Source organism: Ahaetulla prasina, chromosome 2 (assembly GCF_028640845.1).
Source record: "Ahaetulla prasina isolate Xishuangbanna chromosome 2, ASM2864084v1, whole genome shotgun sequence".
NCBI classification, from domain to species: Eukaryota; Metazoa; Chordata; class Lepidosauria; order Squamata; family Colubridae; genus Ahaetulla; species Ahaetulla prasina.
This window is the reverse complement of record NC_080540.1, coordinates 125,135,021-125,149,305: the sequence shown is the minus strand read 5'-3', so window position 1 is coordinate 125,149,305 and position 14,285 is coordinate 125,135,021.

Sequence of the window (14,285 nt, the reverse complement as noted above, 5' to 3'; positions counted from 1 at the left end):
GCAAAGTTGACTAAAGACATAATTGTCATTTGACATAGCTGGATATAATTAGAAATATTTGATGTCTCTCATACTATGTGAGTAAATGCCCTATAAATAATGTCACCAAGGATCTAAAGGAGAGAATCTGGACTATTCAAGAAAGCCAGAGCATGGAATAAGGGCCTCTTAAGTTCCATTACTTAATGGCATCCTAAACACAGATTTTGGTCCAATATCCTGTTCAGGTCATCCGGCAACAAAAATGGGGTTCTTCATTGGGAAGTACTTATGAGAAAATATTTGCAAAATGGATCTCAAGTCTCAAAAATGATTTTTTAAAAATGATAAATATTCTATTATTGTTGTAAGTATTTTTGGAATTTCTCTTCTAATACCTTGGCAAAGCAAGTGTTCCATCTTAAGACTGATTTATACCACCATTTGATGCAGAAGCAATTTACAGTCATTTTATATGTATGTGTAATGCAGCAGAAGATAACATTTTACATGCATGAAGCTTATCACCATGTTAAAAACACACACTTAAAATATATTGTTCTGTATCTCTTTTAATATATTAAAATATAAACATTTGGGGTTCTTCATGATGTTAAATGTATTATTTTACTAAAGGTTATAAGAAACACGTATTTTAGAAGTGTGTATATACATAGTAAGATATTGTATGTAACAGAAGAAGTTGGATGCTAAACCACAACTATGCATCTACCATTAAGAAATATTTTTGTGGGACTGTGTTGGCACACACTTATTGTGGAGTCCTTGGAGCTCTCTGAGCTTGGTTGTTTTCTTGCAGACATTTCATTACCTAACTAGATAACAACTAGGTAACATATAGTGCTAGAAAGGAATGGGGTTTTCTGTCTCTTTTTCTACAATGCCTTGCCCTATGGTAGTGAGAGAATACTTTTCTTCTTGGTAGTTCCTTGTTTATTATTTACTGTTCGATTGTTTGTCTGAGTTGAGAGTTCCGTCATTGTTTACTACCATACTAGACTGGTATTAATCCTGGTGTTAATCTCGCCTTATATTGGTGTTGATTGCTGGTGAGGAGGTACAGTATGTCGGTCCTTTTGTTTCCTTTTTAGTTTTTTGATTGTCTCTAACACTGCCATACATCAAAAATATTTCGGAAACAAACAACAGCTTATTACAACCGCATGACATTGTAGCACACAAACTATTTAAAGTTCTGCAAAAATGATAGTCAACCAAAACCTCTAGTAGCCCCAGAAGAAAAAACGGAAGTTTTTTTTATAGATAAAAATGGAAGTATATTATAAATAATATACAGTGTAAGAATTATAACAGCCACTATTAAACACAAACAGAATATTTCCTAACAGAATATTTCCATTAACTCGAACTATCAGTCCAAAAAAACATGGTGAAAGCTCCTTAATTTCACAACATTTAAGCAATTCAACTGGGAAATTGTGAGCATCCTAGACCAAGCTAAATCGAAAAATGCTAGAGAATTCCTGGAAGCCTGACACTCCAACAAATCAGCCAACAACAGGCACATAGAGATAAATAACATTTACATACAATTCAAAAGAGACAATATAATAATACACTGCACTGATAGCTCTGTATGTGATTATGACTTCTATATTTTAAAGAATTACAAGAATGATCAGAGTGCTCAGAAATTGGCTTAACTTTATAAATGAAAAAGTTATCTGGTGTTCTCTGTTATTTCATTATCACATCTACTTTTGTCTTGCAAGTAATACCCAAGTAATATATTTGTAACAAGGAGGGGTAGTGCATAACAATAACATCCAAGTTCCAGACTCAAGCCCAGTTTGGTATGTTCTGAAAGATACAAATGTGGATAATTGAATATAGTAGGTGGTAAAGGGGTCAGAATTTCCAAGTGTTTTTCATTTGTGGTGGGTATTGTTTTTGTTTTTTAACCAGGTAAAATTTGTTTTATACATACCCATTTTTAGATGTCTCTCCAACTATAAAAGAGCAAGGGGATAAAGAATATACTATATAATGCAACTCACCAGCTCAAATCCCCCTGCAACTCAGACTAATCTGAGCACAACCAAGCCCCCACCCAAACAGGACACACCCCCAGCCAATCAGAGCACAAAAAAAACCCCAGCCAATCAGAGCACAGCCAAGCTCCCACCCAATCAGTTCAAACCCCCACTAGCAGTTAAAAGGAAGAAACAGCTATCTTGATATTAAAGGAAATTCCACCAAAAATGTTAAGGGCTAGGAAGGAATTTGCCTTCCTGGTGAATGAACTTAAAAAACATCAGATTGAATATAGATGGGATATTCCAACTGGTATAATAGTATATTATGCAGGGAAAGTACATCGTTTCAATACGGTTGGAAAAGCAAGAGAATTTTATGTTGAGGTATTAAAAGTTGGAAGTCTTCCCCCATTGGAAGCTAGAAGAAGGGAGGCTGAAGTGAAGGAAAGAGAAGTGAAGCAGGTACAAGAACAGATTGTGATGGAAGAAGATTTATTACAAGTGTTGGAAATACCTACGACGGGTTTAGATTCAAAAGAACAAAGGCTGACTAGAGCTGCTGCTAAACGCAAGGAACAAGAGATGAAGGCACAACAACAACTGGCAACTACTACAATGGAAACAGTGGGAGGAGCAAGGCCTAAAGTAAAATGTGATCTGCGGCTGGTGTTCCAAAAGTTTCCTTTGGCCGATAATGGCAATTAAACTATTATCTTGGAATGTTAATGGCCTGAATTCACATGAAGAGAAGGAAAGTATTTCATTATTTGAAATAATTTAAAATGACATTACCTGTTTACAAGAAACACATATTAGATCTTGCTAAATGTTGGAGATGCGATTGTGAAGATGCTACTTATTACCATATATGGTGGACTTGTAAAAAAGTTAAAGCATTTTGGATTAAAGGCTGGTGGATCATGCAGAATATTTTGAAAAGAAGATTAAGTTTACTCCGCAGTTCTTTCTACTAGGAATAATTATGGACTATACAGCTATAGAGACTAAATTGATTTTGAACTTAATAACAGTCGCAAGACTTTTGATTGCTCAGTATTGGAAGAAAGAAGAATTACCTACAATCGAAGAATGGACAAAACAAAACAACAAATGGACACTCAAAGTATCAAATCTGGCAGAGATGACAAAATCTCCGCTTACTTGAAAGACTATATACTAGAAAATATATTTTAGAATGGAAAATGTGGATTGATTATATTTAAAATAAGTATCAGATAAAAAAATATCGAATAGCATATGAGTAAATTTAGGAAATATTTTGTATTAGATATATTTTTGAAGGAGAGGGGAATTGAGAGTGTGACTAAGTGTGGTGTGACTAAAGATTATAATTTAGGAATTATTTTGGATTATGATTGTTAGTTTTGATACCCTGCATTTTGTTCTGGGAAGTCGGGGTGGGGGTGGGGGTAAGGGGAGGGAATTGGGGGTTTGGTAGAGATGGAGTGATGGTTAATGTACAGGGATTATTGAAGAAATATAATTAATGTAGGGTCGGGTCTGCATAGTTACCATTTTAGAACGGTGGGGAGGGAGAAAAGAGAGAGTAGGAGGTAGGAAAGAGGAGAAGAGGAAGGAAGAGGGATAGTAGAGGGAGAAGGAAGGTGTAGGGTGGAGGGAGGAGTGGATGTAGATAAGAGAAGGAGAGGAAGGTTTGGAAAGTAAAAGAAGGTAGAAGAGGGAAGAGTGTTAAAAAGGGTGGTGGTGACTGGGCAAGCCCGACTAATTGTATATAACTGTACATTGGATGAATTATTTGATATGATTGTAAAAATAAAACTTTTTATTAAAAAAAAAAAAAAAGGAAGAAACAGCTGCGATTACACATTGCTCCCAGAAGCACGAAGCTGAAGCCTGAAGATGACGAATGAGAGTTCGTCGAAACGTCACCAAGACACTTCCAATTTTGCACGGGAGAAAACCCGAACAACCAAAGACCTACATATATATATATATATATATATACACACACATACACACACAATATACTATATAATCTTTTTTGTATGATACCTACATATATTGTTGTGACAAAATAAATAAAAATAAAAATAAATAAGAATCGAGTCATGAAAATAAAATAATGAAAATTCAGATCAGATTAAAAAACAAGACATTTACTATATTCATACATAAACACATTGTACTTCTATCCAGCTGTTATATTCTTATTGAAATCCCTGTGATATTATCTGAGAGGCTGGCTGCATGATTTGGATTCACTTAATACCATGGCATCAGTTCAGTAGCTTGAGATAGATGCCATTTTCAGGAGTCTTTGAGAAGTTCTAAGAATCATTGTGGAGACCTGGGGAAATCTTAGCAGCTCAAAACATTAAAACCCATTTGAATTACTGAGGCCAACATTTTAGGAGCAATCAGAAAACCAGAAAGATGTCCAGGAGCAAACCAAAGAAAGAGGTCTTCTGGGTATCCCCTTACCTATTAAGGTAAATCGTTTGTTGTAACAGAAGGCCAGCCTGAAGGCTGTGCAGAGATGAGATGAACTGGGAAGATATGTCCATAAAATGATGTGGGAGCCAAGATGAGAAATCCAAGAGAACAAGTTAATTAATTAATTGAACCAATTTGATATGTTTGGAATCAGATATGTCAAATACAACTAATACAAGTAATTGTTTCTCTATCATTTCTAGTCCTTTCCAGGCATTCTTAGCCATCACAAGATGAAGAAGAGCAAGATGTCAAGTTATGAAGGTCAGCAGCTGAAAGCGTATCACTTTCTAATGACTGATGAAAGGGAAGTGCTTTGTGTTTATCTTAGAAACAAAGTCGTGTATGATTTGAAAATACTTCCCAGGCATTTAAGTCCTTCTGCTGAATCCACCATTTTCCTGCTCTTTTGGTGAATGAATCCAATTTTTTCAGACTTCTGTCACAACTTAGAAAAAAAAAGATTGTACTATTTTAAGACTCATCTTAATTTGAATGAGTGGATTCTTTAAAACAGCAGCATTTATAGGCTGATATAGAAACTAGAAAAAAGGCCAGTTTCTTTTAATTAATAGAAGATTCATGCTTGGAACATGTGCAAAATACATCTTCCAATCATTTTCAAAACATATGAGATGATTGTCTAGTGATATGATTACATTGGTTTCTCCCATTCCAATTTTTTTTTTGCAGACTTCCCAAGAGGAAAATATTTAAAGTTTAAGGATGTAACACATAAATAGTATATATAGCTTCTTATTTCCAGAAGCTCCATACGGATGGAATTTAACTTAATCCCCTTTGGAAAATTTATACTAGATTTACAATCTGTAAGGAAGTGTAACGATTGGAGTATATATTAATAGGTTGGTTGGACACCAACTTTGTAATCTGTAACCAACAATACTACTTTTTTCAAATTTTCAATTTTTTTCAAATTAAATTAAAAAAAAACTTTTACAGTACCTTGGTACTCAACTGCTTTGAAACTTTCCAAGTTAATTGGTTCCAGGAGGCCTGATTAGTACCAAAAATGACAAGTACCAAATTTTTCCCATAAGGAGTAATGTACTGAATCACAAGGCAGCCGATATCAACAAGTTTTAGCTTATGCATTGAGTACCAAACAATGAGTATCAGGACAAAATTTTTGCATCAAAATGCATTGAGTACCAAATTCCAGAACAGGTTAAAATTTTGAGCTCTTTTTAGCATCTCTAGAAAAATACTTTCTTTTCAGAAATGAATTGCAAATTGTCTATAGAAGGATGCTGGTCACTGTAAGAAACCATGGACCAAGACGTTCTGTTGAAGTTTTCCCCCTTCCAAATATCTCTTTCCTATAGGCATACCCAGTTCTGGGTATAAAAATCCAGACAGTGATTAGGAGGGATTAGCGAAGAGTTAAGCGTACTATACCTCCTTGTTGACATCTAATGATTGTCCATATTTTTACCCTCCAGAAACAGTAGCTCTGCTTTTTCATGGCAGTCATAATTTTATGTGGAAATACAAATATACTTACAGATATAAAAAGGACCAGTACTTGTCATCTGTTACTTCTATTTTCTGACTCTTCCTCATGGCTACATTAGACTGGTATCCTCCAAGAAAAAGTTGAGAGAGCATTATAAATCATAATGCCCTGACATTTAGCTCTGTTCTGCCTCAGGAAGAAAGAGAGTGACAGGTTTGTCCCTTAGACTTTTAATGGGAGAGCATTTAAGGAAAGCCAATTGGTGAATTATCCTGGCTTCATTTCCAACAAGTTTCAGCTGCAGGTGGAAAAAGCAAGTGCCACATGTTTTCCTTAACATGCAAGAAAGCTGGGATGAATGTGTGTAGGAAAATATCTGGAATGGAGGGTTTAAGCCATTTTTCAAATTGTCCAAATGACCTGTCTGAAGTGTTGAGATGTTCTACATATCTGTCCTCTCAATTGTGATTTTCCAAATACAGAAGGTGCATGGGGTGAAGAAAGAGAGAGGTCTTCCTCCCTCACTTCATCCCACATCCCTTCTTCATGCCTGGGATCTGTCATCAGGCTAGCCAGAGGTGAGGAATTGAAGGTGTAATAGGTGGGAGTGATCAATATTGAGAGAGTTCCACCTTCAAGACCTACTGAGCAGGAGTGAAATGCTCCCGGTTCAGACCGGCTCATGTAATCTGGTAGCTATGGCGGCTGCTGGTTCGGAGGACCGTTAGCAAAAATCCCTGGCCCCACCCCCCCGCTTCTGCTGAACCGTACCATCAGCAGAGGTGTTTTTTTTTTACTTTTAAAAGCCGGCTTTTCTTCAGCCGAAACATGCCTTTAAAAGTAAAAAAAAGCCTTTGAGGATCCCACCCCTCAGCTGAGATCGGCAGAGCCTTTAAACTTTAAAAAAATTTTTTAAAGTCTCCTCTGGCGATCTCACCTGAGTTCCTCATCAGCAGAACCTTACTTGTACTCTTACTTGTAGAAAACATGTTTTCTACAAGTAAGAGTAGAGATTCTAAGGCACTTACCTGATTACTGATGAATGCATGGCTCTTTTTCCATCCCGAAAGCAGTTTCACTTTCAGCCAGACAGAATCAATCGCTTAGCTAATCTATTTCCTCAGGGATCAACTAATGCTGGCTGGCTTGGCTGGCTGAGGAACTCTGGGAACTGAAGTCCACGATAAAATAAAATAAAATAAAATAAAATAAAATAAAATAAAATAAAATATTTGTGCAGCTTTCTGAGATTTGGTGTGTTTCTGTAGTGTTTCACTCTAACTACACAAACACACAAAATCTCAGAAAGCTGTATGTGGTATTTTGTGTGAGTGTGTGTGTATGTGTGTGTGTCAGTTGTGTTGTGTTGTGTTGTGTTGTGTTGTGTGTGTGTAAAGTGTGAAAGTTGGTTTTTGGTACCTCTTCTTGTTTTTTATACTTTATTATTTTTATTATTTATTGTTATTGGCCACGCCCACGCAGTCATCTGACCACCAAGTCATGCCCACCAATTAAGCCACGCCCACAGAACCTGTAGGGAAAATTTTTAGATTTCACCCTTGCTACTGAGGAAGAATGGGTCTGGCCAGTCTAAAGAAACTAGTCTGGCCAGTCTAAAGAAACTAGTTTTGGGTCCGGCTCGTCTAAAGAAAAGAAGCATTAGGGGAGACATGATAGCAGTATTCCAGTATTTGAGGGGCTGCCACAAACAGGGGGTCAAATTATTCTCTAAAGTACCAGAAGACAGGACAAGAAATAATGGTTAGAAACTAATCAAAAAGAAAAAAGCAACCTGGAATTAAGGAGAACCTTCCTAACAGTGAGGACAATTAACCAGTGGAAGAGCTTGCCTTCAGAAGTTGTGGGTGCTTCATCACTGGAGGTTTTTAAGAAGAGACTGGAGAGGCACTTGTCTGAGATGGTATAGGTCTGGACTTGAAGATCTCCAAGGACCTATTCTATTCTATTCTATTCTATTCTATTCTTCTGCAAAGATCAGAAAGATCTGACAAAGATCTGTACAAAGTCCTCCAAGACATCAGTTATGCCCTCTGTAAACAAGATCCCTGCCTTTCCTAGTTGGTGGAAGCTTCAAGAGAAGTAACAGGAGCTATGGTCAGAATGTAAAGGAGGGTGTAGTGCTTCTAACGTTGAAAAAGGCAGCATGTGTCCAGTATCAAGGAAATATTGCTGTATGCTGGATAATTTGGAGAACAGTTATCCAATCTCCAGCTTCATTATAAGTTCATTGAGAAAGTGGTAGAGCTGTGGAAGTGGAAGACCCCGAAGGAAGCAAACAATCCTTTCTCTTTTCAGACAAGTTTATGGCCAGACCACCAAAACCCATTGATCACCCTCATGGATGGTCTTTGATGGGAGTGTAACCCTCCTGGTCATCCTTGTCCACAACTGCCTTTGTTACTATTAACCATGGTATTTTCCTGAACCATCTTCAAAGGTTGAGAACAGAAACCATCTTTGTTGCATGAGAGAATTTTATCTTAATAACATCACAGCAATTAACAATCTTTGCAGCACCTCCCTCTCCCTCTCCCTCTCTCTCTCCCCCCTCCCCAAGCAACTGTGTCACTTAGGACCATTTTGTTAGAACCAATAGTAGTTGCTAAGCAAAGATTACCTGTATTGGTCCTTGGCTCGCTTAAAGAATGCAATCTTTGTCACTATCCAGCATTTAAACAAATCAACAGGCATACAAATTTATTCCAAAGAACTCTAGCTCTTTACAATTTCAACCAGTTTTCCTGGGTGATCAGTTTGGAAGACATGGCAGGTGACAGAATTGCAGACTTATCTAATGCACAGAATGCCACAACTGATCACTTTCTTTTTAGGAATAGTGACTGGCCCTTGTTCCACTGCAGCTACAGTGCTCACAAGCTTATCCTTGTCGTGAACACTATGAAATTGGTAGTTCCTGATGATTACTCCTGTTATTTTGCTTGCTGTATTAATCTTTACTAATCTGCTCTACCTCCAAAGTTCTCACGGCAAGTAAACCTAATAAAAATACCGAAAGTTACTTTTACTGAGATAATTAGAACTGCAGAAAAAACAATTGCTACCAAACGGCCTTCCATTGAAGCTCTGCATGAGCCAGAAAGAGAGCTGTGAAAATATCTACAGACTCCTTACATCCTAGACATAAACTGTTTCAACTTCCTCCCTCAAAATGATGCTATAGGGCCCCGCACACCAGAACAACTAGACCGAAGGACAATTTCCACCCCCCATGCCATCACTCTGCTAAGCAACTAATTCCCACAATACTGTCAAACTATCTAGAAAGGCAGTATTACTATCAATATTCTCATCTTCCCTATTACCTATCTCCTTATGACTATCACTTTGTGCTTGTATCTTAAGATTTATATTGCTTACTTAGTATCCTAGTATAATTTATGTTGATTGCTTATTTAACATCTATGACTATCACTAAGTGTTGTATCTAATGTTTTATGATGACTGTATTTTTACAATGACTATGATAATGATCTATCACTATTGCTGTATGTACACTGAGAGCTTATGCACTGGAGACAAATTCCTTGTGTGTCTAAACACACTTGGCCAATAAAGAATTCTATTTCTTATTCTAATTAAAAGTCTGTGTGAGTCCTATGATTATTCATATATGATATTAGGGTGATATATTTCCAAACAAGGTCTAAATCTTTTCAAATTATTTTAAAAAGTATTCATCATGTATGGAACTCTCTTTCATTTCTATTTCCATTATCTACAATCCCTGTAAATATCAGCAGGTAGAAAGAAAATTCAAATACCCTGTAAAAAAAGAACACTAAGACTTAAGACAGTTTATTATATAATTTATTTATAAGGATTTCCTGGATTCAGGATTGACCCTGAATATTAACTTGTAAATATACATCAGACATCAGTCACAAATTACAACAACAAAGGAACATGACTTTCTGCTTCTTGCAGTTACTCACCCCTCACCCACTCCTGTAATGTGAGAAGCAACTGCTTTTTCATAGCCTCGACCAGGGAATCTGTCAGTATTGCCAAAAGTCAAGGCGATCAAGATTCATGTCAATGTCAATCCCTTGACATTGGTCTTGATTTCTGGCAATTTTATATTATCTACTGTTTTTAATAAGGATTTGCAATTGCATGAATACCTAGATCTAGATAGATAGATAGATAGATAGATAGATAGATAGATAGATAGATAGATAGATAGATAGATAGATAGATAGATAGATAGATATAGATATAGATATAGATATAGATATAGATATTTGGTTGAACACTATTTCTGAAAAGTTAAACATTGTTTTGCAAATCATTTCAGACAGTGAAAAGTTAATTACTAAAAGTCGGGCTGATCCTTGTAAGTTTACACAGACAGAAAAGTATCATAAATGTCACTGGATCCTTTTTCTGCCCAACTGCAGTGCAGTTTGAGTTTAGTATTTATATCTAAAATATTTAGTTTTGAAAAAAGGCCAGAAAAGGAAATAACTCTTCTTAATATATTACTTATTATGAGAGGATTTTGGATTGTCTAAAACTGTAGAATGCAGTATCTTCAATTAAAGCATCTTTATATTTCACCATTTGCCCCAGACATATTTGTTAAAAATCCTGAGTTAGCATCAGAACTGAAATGTTCTTTGAATGATTACAAAATGTTTTTGTTTTTATAAACAGTTCAGAAGTATTACTAATGTAGGTTTTAACTGTTTGCAATTGTAGAATATAACAAAAGGATTTTTAAAAGGTAGTTATGTTTTACCATAAATATCCATGCCACCTACACTTCAAGTCATGTTCTCCTAACTCAAAAAGCTTCTGTTTTTCAGCCAGATCCATTCTTTCATCCAAACTAGACAAGCTGCAAATCAGATAAACTCAATATTTAAAGGAGAAGGGCGGTATAAAAATCTAAATAATAAATCTAAATAATCTAAATCTAAATAATAAATCTAAATAAATAAATAAATAAATAAATAAATAAATAAATAAATAAATAAATAAATAAAGTAGAAAAAAGAACTTTTGGTTTTGAACATTCTTAAAATTGAATTTGGAATGGAATTGTGTATGAATGATGAATATATTATTGCTAAATTGTGTAAACTTTTACTGAAAAGTCACTGTGCTTGTTTTAGTTTTAAAAAATGGTTCCTGACTTACAGATTGTTTAAATAGTAGTAAAGTTGGATGGAAATTTTATGAAATAAATTAACATTGCGCTGATTACTTTGTAACAGGAGAAAATGTGGCCTCTTCATAATAACAGAAAACTCCACTGGATCATATCAAAAGCCTATTAATGTCAGCATCCTATTTTTGTATTGGCCAACTATGCACATGGGGAAAGTCCAGGAAGAAGACATGAAAACAAGGATCCTCTTGTACTATTTTTTTCCAGAAACTATATTGCTTCTGATCCCTGAGATAATATATAGCAATCATTGTAATTAGCTGCGATTATCCTCATTTAAGTATCAATTTCTGTTTTAAAGCAGTTCAGCTTGATGCCATGCCATCACACATCTGATCCATCAGCATTCTTTTCACTAGGCAGTGATAGAAAATGCTATTTTTCATTTGCTGTGTCTCCTCCACTGCCAGTTAATATCAGGGGTCAGTACTGTAGAAAGAAGGAAGGAAGGAAGGAAGGAAGGAAGGAAGGAAGGAAGGAAGGAAGGAAGGAAGGAAGGAAGGAAGGAAGGAAGGAAAGAAAGAAAGAAAGAAAGAAAGAAAGAAAGAAAGAAAGAAAGAAAGAAAGAAAGAAAGAAAGAAAAAAGAAAGAAAGAAAAACACAGTTTCTCATTACAGAACAGGATATAATATACAGATCTAGACTGAAAATTTGTATTGATTTATCGTTCAATTGAATCTTTTTCCAGTAACAAAACTCCAATCAAAATAGCCTGATCAAATACATACTTTAACTAGTAGAACTGATTTTCAGAATTAAAATGTTATTTATATATATATGGGAAGATGCTACCACAGTACCATTCTTGCTTTTGGTTTTCTAGTTTTGTACCTACTGTGATTTTGTTAATATTTTAATATTTATGACTTTAATTGTAAACTGCCCAAAGTAATTTTATGATGTGAGATGAGCAGCATGTGAATTTAATCAATAAACAATATCAATAATATGAAATAAAAGCAGATAAAGCTTGGAAATTATTGAGATCTCTGAAATTAAGTTGAATTAAGGTGAGTAGTGGTGACGTTCACTTTGGGTGCTACTGGGATTGTAGCCCTGATCCAACTGCTACTTAATATTAGTGGAGAAAAGGAACACTGCTTGCAATGGCTACATGCTTTTTCCTGCATAACTAATAGCAGTTTTAGGTAGACTATCCTGCTTCTATGATCAATATGAAATTACTTCCCCAAGCAGAGGAACATGTGAAACAACTACTGTGCAAACTATAGGCTGATCTGCCATCCCCCAACTCTGCCAGAACATACTCTGATAATCAGTTTTATATGACACATCTGCATGAAACTGATACAGCCAAGACAGTTTAAAGCAGTGGTGGGATTCACGTAATTTAACAACCGGTTCTCTGCCCTAATGATTTCTTCCAACAACCAGTTTGCCAAACTGCTCAGAGAGTTAACAACTGGTTCTCCCGAAGTGGTGCGAACTGGCTGAATCCCACCACTGGTTTAAAATCATTTTAGCAGTTTCAAATTTAAAATGGCATTTACTGTCTTCTTTACACACGTTAACCATGGACGTGATCCCGTAGGCTTCGCTGGTGATTTTGTTGATGAAGTAGGCAGGAAGTGGAATCTCTTTAACTCTGATTGGACAGTTTAAGCTGCCTCTTCCCCTCCAGGCATTGTAAAGTACCCACTATGATCATTTCAGCTGGAGCAATAGGAGAGGGAATACACCTGGCTTTCTCAGAGGCATTTGCTTAACCAGTGCTTTCTGAAATGCAGACTTTTTATAAACACAGGCTTAGTGTTCTTTTAAAAGAGCAGTACACTGGGCACTGCTCTCATGCACTCTTGAGAGAACACTAATCCTGTGTTGCACAGAAGGTTTATTTAAAGAGAGAAACCAAGACATCTAGGTTCTGCCAGATGTGTGTCGCTGGTTCTGCCACCAATGAATACATTGCAGGTTGTCTGCTACTCCTGTGTCTATAATTTTTTTGTGTGTGTTCTCTTTGGGGAGTAGTGCCATTTTGCTGACTGTATGAATCATTTCTGGGTGCTAATAGCCACAGGCACTTGCAACCATCACCACCATTCACTTTCAGCACCAGCCAAGGACAGAATTCACTTTTTATTGAAGGCTGACTCTGCTTTTAACTCACACATACACACATCCCTACCCTTTTGCTGAGTTGTTTTGAAAGAGATCTAGCGTATTTTTAAAGAAGAATTAAAATACAAAAGTGTAGGACTTGGATTGCAAGGTTGCACTCACCATCTTGTAGTGTTTAATACATGCAGTTTAGTTTTCCAAGATCTCGGACTCATGCTGGAGACCATCGCATTCTGGTGACAGAGAGATCCCCTGAGGAGGGGCTCCAGCACGAGTCCGAAAGCTTGGAAGACTAAACCTCTGTTCCCAGTGACTGACCCAGATTGGATCCCACAATATTATTATATTTACCTTCATTTGTGGTTTGATATATATACCTCATGGATGGCCAAACTGTGACTTATTGGGGAAATTACTATGCTACAGAGCCCCTGACTACGACATCGCTCATGCAAATATGTAAACCACACTGCTAACATGGGCTACCTCTTGTCCATATCCTCTCATCTTCCTGGGTGACCTAAATCTACCTTCTATTAACTGGATAACAAATGAATGTACAACAGAACCAATCCATACTACACTATACAAGGCCGTTACAAACCTAGGTCTTGAACAACTAGTAATTAACAATACAAGACTCAACAACTGCCTTGACCTCATCTTTTGCAATAACACAAACTCAATTTATGGACTACAAATAAAAGAACCCTTTTCCAACAGTGACCACTGCATGATAAACTTTTGTCTCAATATAAATATATTGTCATATAAATCGTCATAATAATAGTACTCCTAACTACAATTTTAAAAAAGCCAACTATGACCTTATAAACAACGATCTCTCATCTCTTGACTGGCAAAATCTATTCTCAACCTGTATCACTGCCAAAGACCACTATAAAGTCTTCCTACTTGAAATCAATAGAATCATCAAACTATACGTACCACAAATCACCACCAAAATTAAAAAAAAACAAATTACCCATATCAATAAAAAAGCTTCAATCCCAAAAAAAAATCCCTCTGGAGAAGAAACAAAAAG